Raw genomic sequence first — 23,738 nt, 5'->3', positions numbered from 1 at the left:
AAATTCCACAACTGCCATTAGCTATTCTTTCTGCTGGGAAGAAGTTAATTATAATATAACCTAAATAACTCTTGCTGCAACTAAAACTGATTGAGTCGTCTAGAAAACAGTTCATTATTTTCAAGTTAAGCTTTCAGAGATGTGAAGAAAGAGAAGCGATCTCTTGGCTCTGCCTCCATTCTAAGAGCTGAGTAACTTCCTTACCCCATCCCAGGGGGCAACATTGTGGAACATCTGGAGAAACTGACACAGGAAATCAATCAATTTATCCTCAAACTAAGAACACATTAGTGTCAGAGAAGTTGGAGAACTAATTAGAATCACAGTCCCTGGGCTTGTTTAGCTTACTCTTGAAAACACCATTGTTTTACCCAGGGCCCTAAAGAATAGTGACATTTCCAAACTTGATTTAAAGAACTTACTTCCAATTCTGTTTTTCGGTTCTTACTTTTATAACTGTACTTCCTTGATCTCCTCAAATGTCAGTCAGATTCCTAGGGCAGTGCTACTTATCGTCCGTCACATTTTGCCATGACGAAGCTAGAGTTTATCAGTAGGTTTAAGTGACGCCAACACGCTCAGTTCACTGGGGGGAACAATACTGCTTAGTGGGGAATCACATATAAATACTCTGATCTCGTGTTTCCATGTACATGCTGCTTGGATTTCAAAATGTTACGATTGCTAACTTGAAGAGTTAATACTTTTAATAGTATTTAAATTATAAAGGCATTATACATGCAATGTAGGAAACAGAGGAAATAGGGAATATCACAGCACACTAATTCAACTACTATTCTCATTTTGGCAAATCTCTTTCCAGTAGTCTTCATATTTGTATTTCTTACATGGTTGTAATCATAATGAATGCATAATTCTAGTATTTTATTTTCCCACCTAATAGTGTCTTTTACTAGCCTTTTCCATGTTATTATAAATTGTCATTTCTGTTAATGGCTGCATAAATCCCAGAAATGGATATACCATTATTATGTAATCATTCACCCGTTGGTTTACATTTAAGGATTTGGGTTTTTGTTGGTTTTTTTCTTTTTATAATTTTTCCACTATGACAAGGAAATACTGGGATTAATTTATCCATGTGTGTAGAGTTCTCCCACATTTTGGATTATGTCCTTATTTGGAGTCTTATGAAGAGCCAAGCTTGTGGCGTGGATCTGGGCTGTGAAAGAGTAGAGGGGAACTGGGGTGAGTGTGAGCTCTTCACTTAGCAGGATCAGGAGCTTTAACAAAGCATTTGGAACTTTAAGTTGTTAAGAATCAGTGTGAGTTCGCAGGTGAATGGTCTGTTGTGTCTTAGATGCTTTTTTTAATATCAAGGCTTGGAGGCTTAAAACGCAGCTGCCCTCTGAAACAGGAAATGAGACCTCAAGTGACAGTGAAGTTAATGTCTCTTGGCCAGCCCGCCCTGGGAAAGTATGAATGGAGGCATCCTAAAAGGACTTAGTCACAGAAAAGATATTTAATTACTGATGTGCAGTCATCTCAGCCCTTCACCATCAAGAAAATGATGAATTAGGCCAAACAAGAGGCGTTCGTGTTCTTTCCATCCCTTTTTAGAACAGGCTTCGCATTTTATTTCCTCTTCCTAGAACACTCTCTTCCCCAACCCCCATGCCTGTACCTGTCTGGTTTCTGTTAAGTCTTCAGGTCACAGCTTAGAAGATGCTTCCCCCTCACCCCATACCAAGGCTTTTCCTGGCCTTAACCTCTGCCCCTCCCAAGTCTGGGTTTTAACTGCCCTCTCCTCCGCCAACGGTTTCCCTCTTACAGCACTGTCACAATTCATTGTCACACACACTGTCATTGCCTCTTTACATGTTGCATTTCCTAGAGCCTGCAACAAATTAAGGGCTAGGTCTGTGTCTTGATCACTGTATCCCCTGAACCCAGCCCAATGCCTGGCACAGATGTTACTAAATAAATCTTTGTTGAGTAAGAATGGGTGACTCCTAAGGTGCCGTGTTACTACTTTCCCAAATGACTTCTTGCTACAGAATGATTCCTTACTAGGGGATTTAGTTTAACACCAAAAAAAAAAAAAAAAAAAAAAAAAAGGAAAGATAAAGAAGGAACGATTCTGAACTCCCTTCTACATTATTGCAGAGAGGGCTTCAGAAAAACTTGGAGAAATAAGGTTAAAACTGTTAGACAAAAACCCACATACATATATGACTTTTCTTTCTCCTCCACAAAGTTCTATTGTCCAAGATTATGTTCTTTTGACAGAATCCTTTGTAAAGGGAGTCCCTATTCTCCAGCTCAATCTGGACCCCTCTCTAGGTTTTCAATAGCATAAAACATTTTGACTTCATACCCTTCTTGTTGATATTTTAAGTTCACAAAGTGATAGGGTTTGTTGTTGCTGAAGGTTTTGTTGTTGTTGGGGTAGTGGTGGATGGGGGGGTGTTGAGAACGATTTCAGAATGTTTGTAACAAGCCTTGGACTCAGCAATGCCCTTCACAATCTTTTGATCTGGAGTCAAGGAGATGGGAGGTCCGGATGCTTCCACGTTTACCTGACAAGGTTTATAAGATGGAGGAAAAGTTTACCTACCATGGAGAAGCACTAGGGTTTAGACAAGGGTGATTGCCTGCCACATTTGTGAGTAGCTGCAGAGTTCAGAGGTCTAGTTTTTCAGCCATTAACTGTAGAGGTAAGAGACACCTCAAAGGCTATACCTCACAAGTGTTAGAGACTGAGCTGACAGAATCAACTACTAACAATTGCTTCCTACAGGAGGATGCAGGTAACCAGTCAACCACACAGATGATTTTCTGTGGTGTTGTAGACCTGACCACAGCCATGGTAGCATTTTCCATCTCAACAAAATGGCCACAATCCCAACATTTAATGCTTTTTCTAACGCCCTTTGAGATTACCAAGTGGGATCTGTGCTTCCAAATCCCTGAGTGCCCCGAGTAAATCCTGCATTACCTATGGGGGATGGGCAGAGGTCAAGAGTGCACATAGTAGGATTTACTATTCGAAAGGCTTATTCCTAAATCCACAGGCCGGTCCCTGACACCCAGGGAATTACCATATGACTCCTAAATCCTTATATTTTCCTTAAGGACAGCTGGAGTGATGAAGTGAGCATTCAGTAACAAGTCACCCTTGGTCATCGATATAGGGGCAGATTGTCCAGCCAGATCACGCTCCCATCCAACCCCGAGATAATGTCTTGTGCTCCGTCATCCAAAATTGTTTCAACCAATTAGAAATGTCCTTGAAAATATCTGCATCGAAACAAGAGAGGCCACCATCATGTATATCTCTCAGTCAGTGTCTTTCTGAACCTTATAAGAGGGTGCCATGCATGTTTTATATTCAACTTCTCAAGTCTTGTCTTCATATGGTTACTCCTTTAAAATTACTTTTTTCACTTTTTTCCTGATCTGAATGCATATTTAGGGGAGCATTTTGAAAGCAAAGAAAGGGACATGTGGTTGAGCCTTCATAAGAATAATTTAAGATCACGAAGAGTTTCCTGACACTGAGGGTCAATAGATGGAAGCGTTTAATAGGGAAGGCTCCGGGCTCCTTCTCTTGGGTAGCCTAAAAATAGAATTGATTTTTTACCAGATTGGAATGGCTGAGGTGGGCCCTTCCTTATTAGGTTCCCTTGAAGCTCAAGATACTGTGATCTCCTGTCTTATAGGAGGACAGGCCAGGACAAGAAAAACAGACATGAGATGCTTTGTTTTAGGGCTTCCCCCCAGCACTTCAGAACACACATTATACTCTGTTGGCAGAATGTCTTCCCTTTGATGACAGAGCTGTTTACAAATGGGAGTCCTCTCCATCCCCCCAACTCTGCCACAATGAATCCCGCTTCTTTTTTTTAATTAAATTTATTTTCCAATTACGTTTGCCATAATATTAATTTCAGGTGTACAGCATAGTGATTATACATGTATACACCTTATGAAATGGTCACCCTGTTCAGTCTAGTACCCACCTGGCACCACACGTAATTATTACCATATTATTGACTATATTCCCCATACTGTATTTCACATCCCCCTGACTATTGTATAACTACCAATTTGTAGTTCTTAATCCCTTCCCCTTGTTCACCCAGCTCCCCCATCCATCTAGTGACCATCAGTTTGTTCCCTGTATCTATGAGTTTGTTTCCGTTTTGTTTTTTAAGATTCCATATGTAAGTGAGATCATATGGTATTTGTCTTTCTCTGTCTGACTTCTTTCACTTAGGATAATACTCTATAGTCCTATTCATGTGGTCGCAAATGGCAAGATTTCATTCTTTTTTATGGCAGAGTAATAGCCCATTGTATAAATGTACCACATCCTCTTTATCCAGTTGTCTATTGATGGACGCCTAGATTGCTTCCATATCTTGGTTATTGTAAAGAATGTTGCAATGAACATAGGGGTGTGTATTTCTTTTCGAAATAGTTGAACCCCACTTCTTGTTTTGTTTAGGAAGCTGCTCGGTGATGTGAGGCAGTATTCTAGGATTGCTGTGTCTCTCCTCTCTGACCCCCTCTCTCAGTGACCATTGGCAGCACAATTATAACTGTCTACTTCTGCTAAAATAGAGGAACCAAGTGTCCTGTGATTCTGAGAAGTGGAGCCAATTTCAACTAGTCAGTATTTTTCAAAAGAATTAAAGATAGTACCTGGCTTTTTGTTGTATGTGACATGGTGTCCCTAATCTTGAGGAAACCAGTGGGACAGAAACATCAGGAAAGATTTAAAGCTGCTCTGTGTAATACAGTTGGAGCGCTTGAAATGTGGCCAGTCCAAGCTAAGATGTGCTGTTATATGAAGGCCTCATATTAAAAAAAGTAAAATGTCTTACTAATGATTTTTATAGTGACGATTCCATATTGAAATGATATTTTGGGTCAATCAGGTTAAAGGAAATATATAATTAAAATTTATCTCACCTATTTGTTTTTCCTTGTTTAATATGGCTACTAAAAAATTTTAAATTTCGTACTAGGCTCACATTTGTGGCTCCCGTTATATTTCTGTTGAACAGCTGTCTCTAAAGGACGGAAAAAGATCATTTAAAGCAGAGAAAATAGTTATGAACATAGACTCGTTTAAGGTTACCCAGATGCACTGGTTGTCCTCCATAGTAACGACTGCCTTTTACAGTTGTTTGTAGAGACTCTGTGGAGCATATCTTATTTAACCATCATGTTGACTGTGTAAATTAGGTGCTATCTCAGAGAAGGGAACACACTCAGAAGGTTTAAATACTTGCTTGAGTCCACAGAGTAGGACATACAGCTTGAACACAGGTCTTATAATGTTGTCCCCTTGTCTCTTTTCACTGTACCGTAAAAAGTGTATACAATGAAAACCTGAGACATGATATAGTTCACCTCTAACGTGGCTGAGACATTGGCCCTTAACACCAGCATGTAAGTGACTGGAATGAAAGACTTTGCACCTCATCTCAGGTCGAGAACTGATGACGGGCTTACCCAGGTCATTGCATTTCTTTGAACTCACTTTCGAAAATTTAAACATGTGACACATGATAATGAAGGATTTTCACATCATGTGTAAGCCTGAGGGTATCAGGTGTGGAAGGGGATTAAATAAGCAGATTAAATCCTTGCCGTCTCATCACTTCATCGGACAGGGGTGCAGTGATACCCCACCTTCAAGGTTATGTAACTTAATATGGGCTCCTAGTGAAGCAGCACTGAAGGTAAATTAAATATTCTGGCCTGTGACGGGGGAAAAACAACAACAACAAAAAACAACCCTTTATACGACTTTAAAAAAAATCGGGAACTCTGTGCTACATTGAGTAAATGAACAGACCTGGATTTTCTCCAGGTACCCTCTCCTCCCGTCCTCAGCTACTTCCGTGGTTTATAATGTTCTTCTGTAAAAATACGTTCCCTACCAAGTAAACCAGGAATTCCCCTGAAAGCATATGTCATCGAGAAAAAAAAAGAAAAAAAAAGAATTGATTCCATATCTTCTTAGCTGAGATGGGTGGCCCAGTTTGCTGGCCCGACCACGGACGCATGAGCCAGGTCTGCCATCTGCTTCTGTCTGGTCTGAATCTACCAGGAGGTCCCGTGTCAGCCAGGGCTGGGAAGCCACGTGCAGAAGCTGGGCACAGACCAGAGTCCTTGGTGTTAGGAGCCTTCTGTCCGGGGCCTCCCAGGCCACCAGACCACCTCATAAAACAAGAGCCAACGCGGTGCCAGGCAGCACTGCTTTGGGCTGACCTCAAACTGCACCATGAGTGCCGTCATCATTTATTAGGCTGCAAAGCCAGCCACTCTGTCCATGAGCCAAACAGATGTCTTTCCAACCCCTGGGGGTAGCAGACAGTATTTAATATTTTAAAGGCACATGGTGAAGCCAATAGATTTTAAGGGATAGATGAGAGACAGATAACGTAAAGGCCACTCTACCTGTAATCAAAAGTTCGCTGAGTGGCTTGGAGGAATCAGAACTAGACCATAAAGTATCCCCTGGGCTGACCCGAGCAGCTAACCAGTTTCCCCCTTGGTGAGGAGGGCGGGACCTGTACATCTCCCTTCTCCAGCGAGGGCGGTGATGGGAAAGGTGGTGAGCTGTGCACTAGTTGGGAACAAAGGAGAATCCCAGTGTCCCTGTGGAGCTGTGAGAGAGGAAGGAGTGTCAGGATACACACACACACCTCAAGGGCCAGACCGCTCAGCCTGGCCGAGGGTGAGGAGAGGAGACCAGCTCGCGGCTGTCGGCTCCAGACTCTGGTTGTTGAGCAGACAGCCTATCTTTGTGCCTCTCTTCCATCTGACCCTCCTTCCTCACCGTCACCCCACTTCTGTTTCTGTTCCCCATTCTCCGGATGTTAATTTTAACTACTTTTAAAATGTATTCATTGGAACCTTTGAAATGGCCAGTATTTGGCCGACATTGTCCTACTGAAAGGACTTTTCATGTGGTTTCAACTGAATGTGAAGGGAGAGAAAGGAAAGGGAGGAGAAGACACGGCACAGCCCCACCCCTTCCGGGAACAACCCCCAGAAAGTGGGTTTCATGTGTTTGTTTTTGCTTTTGTGTTACTGCTGAGTTATGTTTTTCTTTGATCCCTTTACGAAAACATTTCCACATATTCTCTACGGTAGCCCAATGGGAGTGTTTGTAGATAAGGAACCTCAGGAGATGCCTGCAAGCTGTGGGCTCCTAATTTTTGTCTCCCTACTCAAGAGGGTTAAGAAAAGTGTGGGGGGGGGCGGTCAAAACTAAATTAATACACCACACAGTTCAGCAAAATGTGAATAACTATGTATATAGGGGAAAGACACACATAATACACATACCCCTAAGAAGCGTGTGGAAACAGAGCGAAATCTGGAAAAGACGGTGGCCCAGGAATGTGAGAATTAATCTGAGTGTTTTTTTGTTTTTCTTCCATTCCTCACAGATTGATTTTTGGCACATTGCTCAAACACTTGCTCATTTGGTAAATCTCTTATTGTTTGTCTATTAGTATCCCATGCAAATCTAAATGGGCCCACCGTAGGGGCAAGAGGTCATGTCTAGAGGAGATAAGTGATTATTTTTTGTACAACTTTTTACAAATCGAGGGGAGGGTGTTCTTTTTGTCCCTCCTGTGGGCTCCGTGTTCTCACTACTTATTTCCGTGGCTGGGACAGCCCCATTTCTCCGTGCATTTATACCAACTGCACCCTATCCTTCCTTATAAGGAGGGGCTGCAGGAGGATGTTGGGGGCAGCCTTTGCTGCTGCGTGTCTCACCCATCAGATGGAGGAAAGGAAGGGAAGAAAGGGAGAGAGGGAGGAAAGCCCTCTCCTGAAAAATAAGGAGTTACCCAATATCAGGTGGAGAAAGAAGAAATCGAAAAGTCCGAGGAAATCTAAGCTGCTTTCTATTTTTTCCTGACTCTTCCACCCTGATGGGCCTTCCTCATAGCCCTTGAATCTCTCTGCTTTTCTGTTTCCTCACTCACCCAGCACAGAACTAACACATTAGCTGTTAAAGTAACTCAGATTTCCCCATCTTACCAAAGCCCCACTCCCAGTTCCCGGCCGCCTGCTAGGTATGTGTCAGGGAGCACCGAGGTGGCAGCCCCATCCCACACACACAACTCAAACCCAGTATTCCCCACTCCTCGTCAAACCCAGGGCATCTTTTTCTTGGACCTGCTTTGAAGGCAAGCCCCACTAGCCTCCGAGGCAACCAAGCTTCAGAATCCAGACTCCTTTTTGACTTACTCAACTCCATCCCCGTCCTGAAATCTTGCCAGTTTTTCTCCCCCTTGTGAGGAAGTGACCTTCCTTCTCCATCCCCACCATCCCCCTTGTGTAGACATTTACCACCCCGGACTCCTCATCAGCACGTCCTCTGTCCCTGCTCTGTTTGCCTGGAGTCCTGTAGCAGCCTCCCCACCGGCCTCTGTAACCCCATGCTCTGGACCGTCTGTTCTGCACATCTCAGGTGGGTTATTCTTCTCAGAGCCTTCAGTACTTCACCCTTTTTGAATTGGACTCTCCTGTCCCTCCATAATGTGACCCTGTCCTTATAAGAGCAGAATATTAAGGAGATGAAGAAGGTAGTTTCGCCCCTGAGTGCCTCCCCTCTAGGTGTACCCTGTGTTGTCATAGCTGCCACCCTTGGCCCAGCAGAACTGAGGTCCTGAACTAGACAATGGTAGGAAATTGCATCTATAGTGATGGACAGAGCAACCATGGGACCCTTCTGTCATCTTTTAGACCACTGGTTCCCAAACTTCTTTTTACTTGCAGAATCCTTTGTCCAATATCATATACGTGCAGGCGGTACGAACCCCACCGGCTTTTCCCCCACGACTAACAGGGATCCACCCACGGGGCCTCAGCAGACACTTCAGGGTTTAGAAATCACTATTCTAGGTAGAAACCAGATGATAGAAAATACATGTATCTTTTACTTTATGCAATGAACACATTCCTGAACAGTTAAATGTAAATCCAGTTCTAACGATATAAGCCATCTTTTAAATGCTTTGGGAAATTTGATAGCTTAGTGATTAATCATCACATTAGCTAATGGGGCACTTCTCTCTGTTCCAGACTGTTCTAAGGGCTTCACAGGTGCTAAGTCATCCCCTGATAATCAGCTCCACAACTCTTTGAGGTAACTGTTACTGTCCACATTTTCTAGATGCGGAAATGTAGACACAGAGGAGTTAAGGAAAGTATTCAGAGGGGCACAGCTGGTAAATTGTAGAGACCTGATTCGAAATCAGGCCTCTGGCTCCAGAGTGAGAGCAACTTGTAACCAGTGCATTGAGAGCACAGGCTCTGGGGCCAGGCGGCCTAGCTTCAAAACCTGGCCCAAGTTCAAAATTAGCCAAGGTCACAGAGCGACCAGCTCCAACACTACTAGCTCCATGACCTTGGCCAATTGCACAGCCTCTTTAAGCTTCAATTTCTTTGTCTGTAACCTTGGAATGATAACTGCGTCCAGTCTTCCTGTTGTAATTGTATCTGTAAATTGATACTGGTACCTGCCTCATAGAGTTGTGATTAAGATTCAATGAATTAGAACATATGAAGTGCTCAGAGACTTCTTGGCACCTCACGTGCACTCTCTTAGCTGGAATCAGATGCCCAGGCTGGACCACTTAGTAGCTATGGTAACCTGGGCAAGCCTTTTGCCTTTGCTACCAATCTGTAAAATGGGAATGTTAACTACCTCAGCCTTTTGGGGAGAAATGCTACATAATTTACTCTATTATTATTCCTAGTGATTTGGTCTTTATTATGACCCTGTGCAAGCCTTTATGGATAATTTTTAGAGTCAGTGTAAGTTCTCTTGAGAAGTGATGGGTTAACTGTCTATCAAAAATGTCTTAGCTGTTGAATCTTCCAGGCTTCGCAGTGCATTGTCCCCTCATCTTTTCATGAACTTCTAATCCTTCCAATGTCATATACAACTCATATGACAAGGTCATACAAGGACAAGCAGTATATACAGAGGATGTCAAAAAAATGTATACACATTTTAAGAAAGGAAAAATCTGTATTAAAATTATAATACTCAATATATACTGATAACAAAAGATGAATACAAGTCACATTTGACTTCTGCAATTACAAGAGGTGCTCAGAGTTGTTACCATCAGCGGCCAGACACATCTGAGTACCGTGAATTGCTGCTTGAGCATAGATAACATCTCTTAAAATGTGTATACACTTGGTATGTATATGTGTGTGTGTGTGTGTGTGTGTGTGTATATATATATATATATATATATATATATATATATATATATATAGAGAGAGAGAGAGAGAGAGAGAGAGAGAGAGAGAGAGAGAGAGATATTCATGCAAAGTACTGATAACCACCCAAATAAGTGAATTTGGTTTTGACCTTCAGTTCTGTCAAAACATGCTAATCACTCATCATTCCTGAAGATGAAATAGAAAAGCATGACTGGGGTGATTTCAGCCCAGTATCTTATCAGTAATGCTTATCCAGTATCTTATTCAGCCCATCCATAATGCTATACATTGAAATGATCCTGAAGCACAGTTATATACAAATAGATTGTATTGGCTGTGACCTGGGGGAGGGTAAAAACTGAAGACAAACACTATACTGTCCCTTATACACAAGTTAGTGATTGGTTTCCCAGCCCGTGACTCGCAAACTCAAGTTCTCACAAGTTCACGTTAGCTTGTTTCCCATTCAGGACTGTATCCTTTACAGAGGTTGAGGTGCGCTAGCCAGATTTAGTAACGCAGAGTGGGATGGACGTTTTGGGGCTTTCAGATGTGTTCTGTGTGACTCTGCGAGGCTCAGAAGAACACGCGCCTAACCAGGCCTGCTGGGTCCCAACGATCTTTGATGATTCCTGGGCGAACCTTGGCTCCAGAAATGCCCAACTACCCGTTCAAAACTGGTCAACACTTTTTTTTTTAAGTGGAAAAGATTTAAAAATCTCATGCAGAGTTCTCTGAGGGTGGCAATAGATCTTTACAACGACTCTTATATTTTAAAGTGTTGATATATCCTAAGATACGTTACTAGATTCAAGTGAGCCATCTGTTGGTATTATAAAAATCCATTATTAGCCTTCCTTACTCTTGTGATAGTGTCAGTGATTTATAAAATACCAGAAAGAATATCAGTAGGCTCATACAAAGGTGTGATCAAACTGTAATAATCCTCCAAATTACCTTAGTTCCCCATTTCATTTTTATCATATATCTGTAAGTTGGAGAGGTGGGTAAATCACTGCCTTCTCACCCACCTTTTAGAGATTAAGAAAATGATACACAGGCACACCTCAGAGACATTGCGGATTGAGTTCCAAAACACCCCAATGCAGTGAATATTTCAATAAAGCGAGTCACACGAATTCTTTTGCTTTCCAGTGCATAAAAAAATTATATTTACACTATAGTCTGTGCAGTAGCAGGATGTCTAAAAACGGTGCATTTCTTAATTAAAAAACACTTTATTGCTAAAGAATGCTAACCATCATCTGAGTCTGTTGAAAACATGGCACTAATGGACTTGCTCAGTGCAGGGTTACCACAATCCTTCAATTTGTAAAAAATGTAATAAGGCAAAGCATGCTAAAACGAGATTTGCCTATATAAGCTAATGATATTGTGATATCGAGAATGCCATCCACATTAAGTCGGCTGTTAGACACAAACACACACAGACACCCCTGCGTAAATCTTAGGGGCTTGCACAGCTATGTAATCCTTAGTTCAACAACACTGTTCTCACTAAATTGTATTTATCAACATGAAAAAAATAATAATCTTCCATTCATCTTCACTGTGAGTGCATTTGTTCCAGGGACGTGCTGCAGGCGTCCCACCTGTACGGTGAGACTGGTCACACGCTGGCTGCAGCAGCCTCATGCACCACACACATCTTTGCACAACAGTATTCAAAAACAGGAAAGGGCGTTTCTCCTCCTGTCAACTCTCTGATCATGGAGGAAGACCCTTCCCCGCCCGTCACACCTTTGCTGCCCCCTAGACCATATAGACCATCCCTGAGAACCAGGCACTGCCAAGGGGACAGAGTTAATGGGATGGGCTTCACCCAGCGGTTCTCAGTGCGGTCCTGGATTGGCAGTATCAGCATCACTTGGGAACGTGTTAGAAATGCGAGTTCTCGGGCTCCACCCCGCACTGGGCTGGGGGCGGATAGAGGGCAGCAGTCTGCCTCGGGGCCTGCGTGCTTTTCCCGCACTCTGGACCTTGAGGCAATAAGACCTGAACGCAGAGGAGACTACAGATCTGTGTGCCTTTCTGGAGCTTCCCTCTGTGGCTCACAGCCATTGGGAGACAGGGCTTCCCAGGTTTTGGGACATACAGGACCAGAACATTTAATGATAAAGGAAAGTGGGGCTGGAATGTGTTCTCTTTTTTGCCAAGTAAAGATATTAAAAAATATCGCTGACTATTGTAACTTTATGTAATAAAAAAGGAAAACACTAAAAAGGATATGAAAGCAGAGTAAAGAAGAGTCTTTTAAAATAGGGTACATTTAGCTTTATGAAGTTTATGTACACTAACCTTATTTTTCTTTTTTCAACACTTGCCCATGGAGAAATGTACCAAGGCTTAGGAGGCATGGACGTGATGAAGCCCACACTTTGGATAGAGTCAAATGCGGGTCCGAATTCCGGCTCTCTCTCCCCATGTGGATGGTGTGTGGCCTTGGGAAATATTTGCCCTTATGAACCTTAGCTTTGTTGTTGCTAAAATGAGAATTAGAATAACTACCTTGCAGGATTGTGACCAGAATTACAGATAATCGTAATTTGAAAGACACTCCTGTTCCTGAGGAAATCACAGGAATTTAGAGTCTTCCTTCCAGGAACCAGGGACAAAAGTCAATCAGATTCTTTATTATACAACGGGAGCTAACGATGCAGGCGCCCTAAATCTTAAGGCTCATTGAAGCAAGACCAAAGTTAATATATGATGTCTCTACTGCCCCCAAGCATGACCTTTGACATCAGACCACGTTTTAACTGTGTGACTCTATTTGTCAGCTCAGGCTGCCATAATGAAGTACCACTGACTGGGAGCTGAAACAACGGATATTTCTTTTCTCACAGTTCTGTAGGCTGGAAGTCCAAGATCACGGTGTCAGCAGGAATTCTTTCTCCTGAGGCCCTTCTCCTTGACTTGGCCGCCTTCTCGTGGTGCCCTCCTCATGTCGCCTTTTCCTGTGTGCATACGCCTGGTGTCTCTCCCTCTTCTTGTAAGGACACCAGTCCTATTGGATTAGGGTCCCACCCTATGATTTTATTTAACCTTCATTACTCCTCTAAATACACTGGGGTGAGGAGTTTAACCTATGAATTTGTGAGGGGACACACACAATTCAGTCTATGACAGTAATCTTGAGCAAATGACCTCTTGAAGCTTTAGACTCTAAGTCTTTTGTTTGTTTGTTTTCTAAAGAAAGTAAGTCAAAGAAAATAAAAAGTGGGTTCTTCAAAGGGCGGTTCTGAGGCCTAAAAGCCGCAGTGTGTGTAAAGCTGCCAGCCATTGACGTCCTGTGGGCCCTGGGTAGCACTCATACATCCTTTTTACTGGGGCACCTGCTAGGCTACCTGGGATAAGCCTCGGGTTTCTCACCTGGGAAGTGGGCGAGTCACAGGGCTGGTTCTCTCTGTTCTGGCTCTGAAGGCAGCTGTTGCCCTCAGACTCAGGGTTTCACAGAGGGAGTCAGAGCTGGGTCAGCACATGCCAGCTCAGACCTAAGTCTTTGCTGTAATGGTAGGTATCCACTCTTCCCTAATCTCAACCCCTAAAACACATGGGTGATGGCTTGTAAGGCTTGTAAGGTGATGGCTTCCTCCCCTGAGCCCGGAGACTGTGAGGTGGGCCTGGGCTTGACGACCATTGAGCCTCTGTCTTTTACATGATCACGCGGCAACCAGGAAAAGCACGTGAGGCTTAATCTTACACTCTGGTTGTTCAGTAAGCTGAAAGGAGAAAGGAAAGAGAAGAATGCTAATTGTGCCCAAAGCCAAATTAACGGGGACCTCACTGAAAACCTTAGAACTTTGCAACTACATCTCCAGACTTCCTCAGTTATTTTAGTAGGCATTTCATGGCAGGAATCCTGGTGGCTAAACTTCACACTGTGGAGTGACATTTAAAAAATATTTCCTCGTAAATATAATTTCCTTAGTCTTCTGTATAGATGGATGACTAAAATGTCTTCAGAAGCGGTGATTCTTCCAGCCAAGCCCTAAAGTTCTGGTAACCATTGCGTTTATCTTGAGCATCATCAGATGGCTTTTATTCAGTGTCATGGCCAGTATTTTAGACTGTGTAGTAAAGGACAACAGGCATTTCCCCCATCCCCCAGGAGCCTACAACCTAAAGAACATAATGTCAGTACAATCAGATATGCAAAAAGAAATTCAGACAGGAAACCAAGAATGCAACAAACCAAGAGTGCAACTGCAAGAGATGAGTTGATGAAGGTAGAGCATAAATGGTGCGATAGAATCAGAGCTTCTTTTTTTAAAATATTTTTTTATTTTTCAATTATGGTTGACATTCAATATTATATTAGTTTCAGGTGTACGACATAGTGATTAGAAATTTGTATAACTTACGAAGTGATCCCCCCGATAAGTCTAGTACCCACCTGGCACCATACATATTTACTACAGTATTATTGACTCGATCCCCTAGGCTGTACTTTATATCCCCATGACTCTTTTGTAGCTGCCAATTTGTACTTCTTAATCCCTTCCCCTTTTTCACCCATCTCCCCAACTGCCTTCCCATCTGGCAACCATCAAAATGTTCTCTGTATCTATGCATTTGTTTCTGCTTCGCTTGTTCATTTATTTTGTTTTTTAGATTCCACATATAAGTGTAATCATAAAGTATTTGTCTCCCTCTCTCTCTCTATCTGGCTTATTTCATCTAGCAAAATACCCTCTAGGTCCATTCATATTGTTGCAGATGACATGATTTCATTCTTATTTATGACTGAGTAATATTCCATTGTGTATATGTACCACTTCTTTATCCATTCATCTATTGATGGACACTTTTGTTGGTTCCATATCTTGGCTATTGTAAACAATGCTGCGATGAACATATGGATGCATATATCTTTTCAAATTAGTGTTTTGAGTTTTTTCGGATAAATACCCAGAAATGGGATTACTGGGTCCTTCTTTGTCTCTTGTTATAGCCTTTGTTTTAAAGTCTATTTTGTCTGGTATAACTATTGCTATTCCAGATTTTCTTTTTTCATTTGTATTTTCATAAAGTATCTTTTTCCATCCCTTTACTTTCAGTCTCAGTATGTATCTTTCATTCTGAACTAAGTCTCTTGTAGACAACACATGGGTTTTGTTTTCTTATCCATTCAGCCCTCTTATGTCTTTTTATTGGTGTATTTAATCCATTTACCTTTAAAGTTATTGTTGATAGATTTTTATTTACTGCCATTTTATTATTCATATTTTTTTATCTTATTTTTCTTTCTTCTTAAAGAAGTCCCTTTAACATTTCTTGTAATACTGGTTTGGTGTTGATGAACTCCTTTAGCTTTTTCTTGTCTGGGAGAAATCAGAGATCCTTTCCCAAGATGTTTTGAATAGGGGAATGACTAAGGAAGAAAAGTTATATCCGGTCTTTCATGCAAAGGATGATTTCTGGTAGAATTAAGCCTGCTTTCCTCCTCCATCCTATTTAAAGATGTTCACTGGGTAGGGAGCCACAGAGGCCAGGGAGAAATGTTCTGACAGCTCTGATGTTTTCAGAACATGAAGCAGAAGGAAGAGGGTGAGGAAGTGAACAGACGATTCCCGGCAGTGCTGTGTAACTGGAGTCATGTGGCTCAATGGCACACCTTGCGGAAGAGAGGTGGAACTGGGATTTGATGAGAAGAAAGCAGGAAGTCACGATGGCACCACACTCACACATTTCTTATTGGTGAATGTGGGGTTAGATTATCAGAGTCAGACCACTGCGCGAACATACATACGATAGAAACATGGGGGTGAGATTGACTTGGAGGGGAAAAAAATCAGAAGCTGCCCATTCTGACTGTTGGAAAGAGCATGGTGGCTGAAAGCAGGACCCTGTGATCTTTTGTAACGGTCGGATATTCCCCACTGCTGACTTTCTGATCCATGGAAAGCTCTAGACAGTTTCATTAAACAGGTCAGGAATCTTGGCTGGAATTCTTGGCTTCTTGGCACTTGTCAGGGAGAGGCAGTGATTCAGAATCCAGTTGGGACTGCAGAACCCAAGTGTCAGGGCCCTCGAACCTTGCCGGGCTCAGCCCAGTGTGCTTTGGGAGAAGTTCTTTCCAGCTCAGTGACCATATTAAGGGAACAAGAAAGGAGGCAGTTTGGTTGGTTTAAACTTGTATTTCTAATTTTGGATGGTCCTCTCAAAGGGCCACCTTCTGAGGAAACTGCATTCCCAAAAGTGTGTTCTGTGGAACATGAGGCCCAGAAGTTTCTCCGTGAGGGGAGCGTTCTGTGTCATGTGAGTTTGGAATACACCTACCAGTACATTTCCATCTGAGACATGGGCACATTTCCCTGTTCAAACCACTGAGGAGGCCTGCTTGGAAGGTACCTGTTAGCCTGTCTTCCAGGCCTCCCAACCCATGAAAATCCCTCCCTCTTACACCACAAACTTCTTTTGGGGGTTCCAGCTTATTAGGTTCTGATGGAACCAGGGCTCTATGTTGTAACACTCTGGGAAATGCTACGTCTCACTCCATGTCAAGACACGTGTCCTATGTCAGCTCCACCAGGGGCTAATGGGATGGCTCTGAGTAAGCCGCCTGGCCTTTCTGTGCCTCAGCCCACCCTCCACCCCACCCCCCAGAAAAAAAATGTTGATTTTTATAGAGGTGGCTCTTTTTCTTTCTCAGGAAAGCTACCAACACCAAGGAAATGACAAAAAGTGTTTTCAGCTCTTTAGGAAGATGGTGCCACCAAAACGTTAGATGAATGTCAAGAGTTCCTTCCAAGAAAGACTAACACTCATTCCTTAAAGAAAAGTTCTGAGCTGCACAATGTGAGGCCCGCTGTAGGCCCGTTGTAGCAGCCGGACCCTTTGGTCTCAGACAGATGACGCTGTACGGATATGTGTGTGCTCTGTGCACATGGCCATCACGGGGAATTATCTGATCGTCTGGGAGTGTGTGTGCCAAAGTGGGACTGAGGGGAAACGCTGAACAGAGAATTTCAGAGGCAAGAGCGAGGTCTGTGTAGTCAAGAGGGAAAATGTTGCCCTGTTGGCTTAAAAAGCCATTTGGCGCTCTCTCAAACTCATTTAAATCACCCCCTCTTAATAGCCTCCCTGGAATCTGTCGTGTGTTAACACGGGCCTGCCTCTGTTCCCCGTGCACCTCCTGCATCCCCCCCTCCTTGCTCTATCAATGTTCTTTGTAACCCTGCAGACTGGGTTCTCTGGACCAGAAATTTCAGCCACATCCATTTAGTTTTCCCTATGCCCTGGGGGATGGAGTCAGTTTCTTCAAAACTCTCCTGTCTAATGTCAGGCTTCCTTTGATTATTCAAAAATTAATACTTGCAGGAGCTAAAAGGAGCCTCGGGGGTGAGGGGGTTGGTTCCTCCCCATTATTCTTCCTCCTGGAGAAGAGGACAGGGGATTGAGCTCATGTCTGCAGGCAGAGTTACGTTTTCAGGAAGACTAAACTAATGTGTGTCCAGAGACTGGTTTCTTCGGAGAACCAAACGCCTCTGCTGCCTTGATTCTTGGTATTTTTCAAACCGACTTGCACATCCTCAGGGAAGAGCGCTTCCTCCTAACGTGTGTCCACTTGGGACTTGACTTCTAAGTACCTAGAGCTGCTTCTGTGTGTGACCAGAGCATGTGTCTGAAAAATCCCCTAGAACCGAGGGCCGGGCTGTGGCGGGCAGGGGGCGTCAGGCTGGGGAGGGACTTGTTTTTCTGTGCTTTTCACCATAGATACCTTTTACTGTTTGTATCATGTACCATCTTTCTGTTTTTAAAAAAAGAAGTTTCTAAGTATCTTTATCTGCTTTGTTGGGGCATAATTGACATAGTGAAACTGCACATGTTTAAAATTGATCTTTTTTGATGTGTGTATATATCTATGAAACTATCTAAAGTCTGGCTAGTTCTGCAACCGGACTCAACAAGGGCATCTGCCCTGAGCCCACCCGAGACCCCCAACCACTCAGTTTTCCTCGATAAAGCTGTTGGTCCCGAGACCCCACAAAGTGGTCCCTGGATGGTCAGGTGAGCAGTTTGTCACGGGGTGCTCGTGGGCATTCTGGAAACCACATTAGGAATTGTTAGGGGCTCTGTGAAGAAAAGGCAAACGTTATTTACTTCTCCACGCCTCTACCCCCCCCCCCCCCCGATTCTGCGCTGTGGTACTCAGGGTCATGAATGCAACACGGGACACTGTCCTGGCCTTGGAAAGCTAGTGGGGGCGGTGGGGGTGAGAAGTGACCCCTTGTTCCCTTGTACGCTGCTGGGTGCTAGGGCATACTCAGCATGGGTGGAGGGTTTCACTTCTTCATCGGCACTAACACAGGAAGACTGGGCAGGAAGAGCCCTAGGAACAGGGCATTTCAACAGGAACCAAACCTAAAATAAATGCTGGAGGAGGGCTCAGGCGGCGGGACTGGGGGTGGGTATAGGGTGTGGACACCAGAGCAAATGTCAGTGCAGGAATTTGACCTGCTGTGTTTATCGGGCTGTCCCACGAACCCCTCCCCCCCCAAACACACCTTTCCTGTCTCCCTTGGTTTGAAAACTGCTTCACAGTGGGGCTTTCCACTGCTGAGATACCTCCCTGTTGTCGTCCCAGGTGTATGCTCCAGAAACCAAAATGAGTCAAGATTACCAGGGTTCTGTTACTTTTAAGATGTTGAGTTATGAAGTTTCAAACATATCCATCTTATTTGTGCCTCTGACTCTCATACAAAGGCAGTTACTATTTGAAATCCAAGTACAAAAGGTCGTGCCCCGGGCTGACAAGTATGGACCCCCTTCTTCATAGTGTGTGTGCGGTTCGTGAACAGTCCACATAACTTTGTTTATGGCTTTGTAAACAAATTTAATCCAAATTATGTGTCTCACCTGTTTGAATTGCCATCATGCCAGGTGCCCTTTCCGTGGCGTGGCGTGGTGTGGCACATACTCCCTCCGTGAAAATTTGAAGTTTGTTCCTGTGGCGTGCTGTTCAATGTCAGGGTTGTGGTTTTTTCATAAAGAAATGGGTAAAGATAAATTGAGAGTCAGACCTTTGGCCTAGTCCTGTGTCAATTAAAACTGAAAAACGATTAATGTCCGGTATGCTGAAGAACAGGGCCTGCTACTTTGAGCGACACAGATGTGACATTTACCCCCCAGTTCAGATTGGGAGTAAATTTGGTTTAGTGTCTCCATTCACTAAGATTTTCCTTTCAGACTGCTGTTTAAAAAAAAAAAAAAAAAAAAATTAATTCCATAGTTTTCAGATTCAGTTTAAATAGCTTAAATAAAATGTGCGATTCTTGACCCTAAAGTGTTGGTGGACTACAAATGAAGAAGATATTCTTAAGGTCAGATTCTTGGGGAATAACTGTGTTTTCTGCACAACTGGACTTTCATATTTATTGAGAATCTTTATTTCTTACATTTTTAATATGTTGTACGCACGAAACACTGGAGTGAAAGATCAGGCAATAGAACTGGAGTAAATGATGCAATTCTGAATTAATGGTATGGAAAAAGACCTGTAAGTTTGTGTACTCTATGTCCGTCCTTCCTCTAGGCCATACCCGCTCAATTTTGAAAATGTCACTGATTTAACTTCCCTTTAAAATATACTTGATACCTGGTTTAATGGGTATAGAGTTTCAGTTTTGCAAAATGAAAACAGTTCTGGAGATTGGTTGCACGACAGTGTGAATGTACTCAAAGCTACTGAACCGTACGCTTAAAAATGGTGAAGATGGTAAATTTTGCGTAATGTATGTTTTAGCACAGTTTTAAAAAATACTTCGCAGCTTTCTGAGGAAGCATTTTGGTAGTCAAAACCTTTTTAATTGAGGGACTTCTTAATGTCTGTGTTAATTCTCTTCTCATAGAATTTTACATCGTAGGCTCTTTAGGGGAAAGAAATAAGGAGGTGCTTAATACCACCTATAAAATGCACTTTCTTAAGCACAGACTTAAAGGGTAACCGTGCTTAACATTCTCTGATTCACGTGATACACAGGAAGAGAAGAGGAGACAGACAGTTCCTCAGAGGCTCTCAGACCCCACGGTTAGAGTTTGGACCATTTTTCCTCCAGACGTGCTCCCTTAAGGAGCTCTGAGTTAGCCCACTGCCCTGAGGGTGCTTCCTGGAAATCCAGATAAGAACAGTGCCACTCCTGCTGCTGAACCAATTCCTGGGACAGGAAAGTGGCCAGGAGCTTCCAGAAAAGGGAGGTCCACAAAGCCATGGTCAGAGGCTGCTCCCTCCTCTGCCTCCTCTGCCCACACTCACTTCCCTCCCCCCCCACTTCCCCAAAGCACAGTGATTCCTGTTGAGTCCTAACGTAGTGCCCTCTGACTTTCTAGAATGTTCTACTGAATAAAAGCATAGACCTTGGCCGTGGTCTCCCAGATGTAGTGCTGGACATTTAAGATACCCTAAAGGGCATTCAATTACAGCTTCTCTTTGGAATGGAAGTAGAGATGTTTTAAATATTTCCCACTGACAGGAAGTGGTATCGCATGTGCTTGAGAGGACTTAGTCGTCAGTCCACCCCAGTTTCAACTCAGAATCCTCCCCTTGCTAGCTCTGTGATGGGTGGTGCTCTGTCTAGCCTTGGTGCCTCAGTCTCTCCAGGCATAAAATGGGGCTATTTATGTTCTCCTTTTGTTCATCATAGTTGTAATGGTCACATCTGATCATGTTCCCTGTGCCCCAAAACCTGTAGAATCAGACCCCAACTTTGTGACAGGGCTCAGATGTCCATTATCTTCCTTATGGGGCCATCCTCTGTGGGCCCCCACCTTCCTTCAGGTGTGTTGTCATTCATCCAACCAAGTTTTATTGAGTCATGGCGGTCCTGTTTCTATGACAGCCCGCACACATTGCATTGAGTTTAGTGGGTTGTTTTTTAGTTTTTAATCCTCCCTTTCCCACAAGCAGCACCAGCACAGGGAGGTGTGGCCTCGTGGTTAAATGCACAGCAGCCAGAGTCAGACTGCCTGGGTCTACAGCCCAGCTCTGCCACCTAATAGCTGCGCGACCTTTCCCGTAGGAATGACACCGACAGCAGGACTGCCTCATGGGGGTGTTGTCAAGATGAGCTGCAACAATGTGGGTATTACTGAGCACTTCTAACCACCTTACTGAAGGCTGGACACTGTGCTCAGGCTTTAACTGTTATAAACCTTTTAATCCTCACAACACATGATGAGATACTGTGATTTTATTGAGAAGTCAGTTTAACTTGCCTGAGTCCACACAGCAGTGAGTGGCTCTGGAATTGGGGCTCTTACCCACGCAGCATAGGGTGCCCCGTAAGTAGCTGTAACTGTGGCCGCTTCACTGTGAGCTCCTTCAACTCGGGGATCGTGGCTTCCCGTCAGGTCCCCTGGCACCGAGCCCGCCGCCCAGCACATGGTGGGTGCTCCATGAAGGCTGTACCATGTCCAGGGGGGGACCACATGTGTGAAGTAGTCTGTGAGCAGTGAGGTGTCAGAATTCTGATAACATCACAAACAAAAGTCCCCTCAACACAATGATGCTTTCTTTGGAGCAGAATTTCAATTCAACTGCACATTAGAATCCACTGATTCCTGAGCCCTGTGGAGACCAATTTCAGTCTTTGCAGGCAATCCGCCTGTGCAGCCAAGCCTGCAGCTCACTAATATGGACCATCTCAGATGGTATTTCCACCCAGACTTTCTGCCTCCCCTTATAGAATCTCCGACTCTGCACAATCTACCAGGGTCTGTTTGGAGGAACAAACCTTTAGAGCACAGGCGACAGTCTTTTGACTGTTATTGCTATTTGTTCACCAGGAGGGCACTTCAATCAAGGAGCTTGAAAGGACAGTCTAGGGTGTCTCTTCAAAGAGATGCTGAAGGACAGGAGTCAGTGCATGTAGGAAATGCAGCATCTAGGTTGACTCCCAGGGACCTGAGTGGGGAGAACTGGTTCTCCTGTCCAATTTATCACCAAAGCCTCCCTCTCATGCATTAGAATACAAGTCAGGGCAGGCTTTTGTTTTTGTTCTGTTTCGTTTTATCTCCACCCTCTGACTAAGGAAGTGAAAGTCTTGAAGATGATGTGCTAAGAAGAGATTCTAGTTTTTTCTGGCTCAGCTCAAAAGGTCCTGTGGTATCGGGCTTGATGAATTCGTAGAGACATGAATCCATGTGATAGGACAGAGAGGACTGTCCCAGAGTAACTCGTCCCCTCCCCAGTGAATGCCAGGATGACAACTTGCAGGACCTGCACCCTCAATAAGGCAACGTGACATGAGGAGGTTATGAGGTTGGGGTGTGGAGGGGGAAATGCAGAGAGAAAGTGTAGATGGAGTTAACAAGCGTGCAGTAATAATCACGTGCTGAGACATGAGTTCCATTTTGCACGTACTGTCGTACTTCATCTTCACAACATTTATAAGGTCGGTAGCATCGTTCCCATGTCACAGAAAAGAAGCTGAAGCTCTGAGATACTAAGCTACTTGGCCGTGACCCCACAGCGGTTCCTGAGCCATGATTCCAATCCAGGTGTCTGACTCCAAAAGCCTTCCTGTTTACTAACGCTGCTCCTGGGCTCTTAAGATCGTGATTCAATGCCCGGGGCTCCAGGTGGCAGCCTGTGAGGTTCGTGTTATCCAGGGAGCTCTACTAGGAAGTCAGGTTTTGTCTAAAAACCCAACAGGGGCTGTGGAAGTGAGGGTCCCACTTTTCTCTGTACCTCCTTGTCACACTGAGAAGTGTCATGTGGAACGCTGTAGGTCTGGAGTCATTTTTAAATATCAAAAGTTACCATACTGAGCGCATGTGTGCATGAATGCATATGTAGGCTCTCTCTCTCTCTCTCTCTCTCTCTCTCTCTCTCTCTCTCTCTCTCTGACCCTGAACATGAACTTATAGTGTCAAACTTCCCTTTCCTTTCAGCCTCGTATACAGTGTTAGCTGGCAGCGCTGGGGTGGTGTTCATTTGCCTCGTGCTGGTTCTGCAGGGGTGGGGAATTGGTGTGAGGACGCAGTTGGAAGTTGACTGCAGATCCCAGTGTCTCTGCTGCTGGAACCGTGGACTGCGTGGCCAGCACACTCAGGACAAGCACGTGGTCTCTGATCTCAGCCAAGGGTTCTTTCTATGGCACTGTGACTTAGGAGAAGCTGTGGGAGAAAGGTCCATCATATTGTCCTTATTTTTTCACCTTCTCACTCTGATGCTAGTGTCATCTCGAATCCTTGACTTCTGTGATAGCAGTCTTTCAGAGAAGCTGTGAAAGGCAGCAGCATAGACAACAGAATCTTTTATGCTTGTGACCTGGGCATAGGCTGACCTTTTCTCGTAGAAGTGAAGGAAAGGGGGGTATAAGAGTGACAGCTCCCTGCCCGGAGGACACCCTGCCTAGCAACCAGTGACACTTGCTGCCACAGGGTCACAGCCTGTGATGATTTCCCTCTCTACAGATTGACACACTATTATGAATGTAAAACGTATTGATGCTACTCTAGAAATGAAAATGCAAGGC

General features: G+C 43.9%; 1 protein-coding gene across 11 annotated transcripts in view; it reads left to right on the top strand.

Annotated features, from left to right (window-relative positions):
* The window catches only part of FRMD4A (FERM domain containing 4A), a 565,607-nt gene that overhangs the window by 378,726 nt on the left and 163,143 nt on the right, over positions 1-23,738 (top strand). The gene's annotated exons all lie outside the window — the stretch shown is intronic.

Source organism: Rhinolophus sinicus, chromosome 1 (genome assembly GCF_057876585.1).
Source record: "Rhinolophus sinicus isolate RSI-liver-muscle chromosome 1, RSI-T2T, whole genome shotgun sequence".
Lineage (NCBI taxonomy): Eukaryota > Metazoa > Chordata > Mammalia > Chiroptera > Rhinolophidae > Rhinolophus > Rhinolophus sinicus.
Note: the sequence above shows the minus strand (reverse complement) of the source record. Positions and strands in the feature narration are given on the sequence as shown.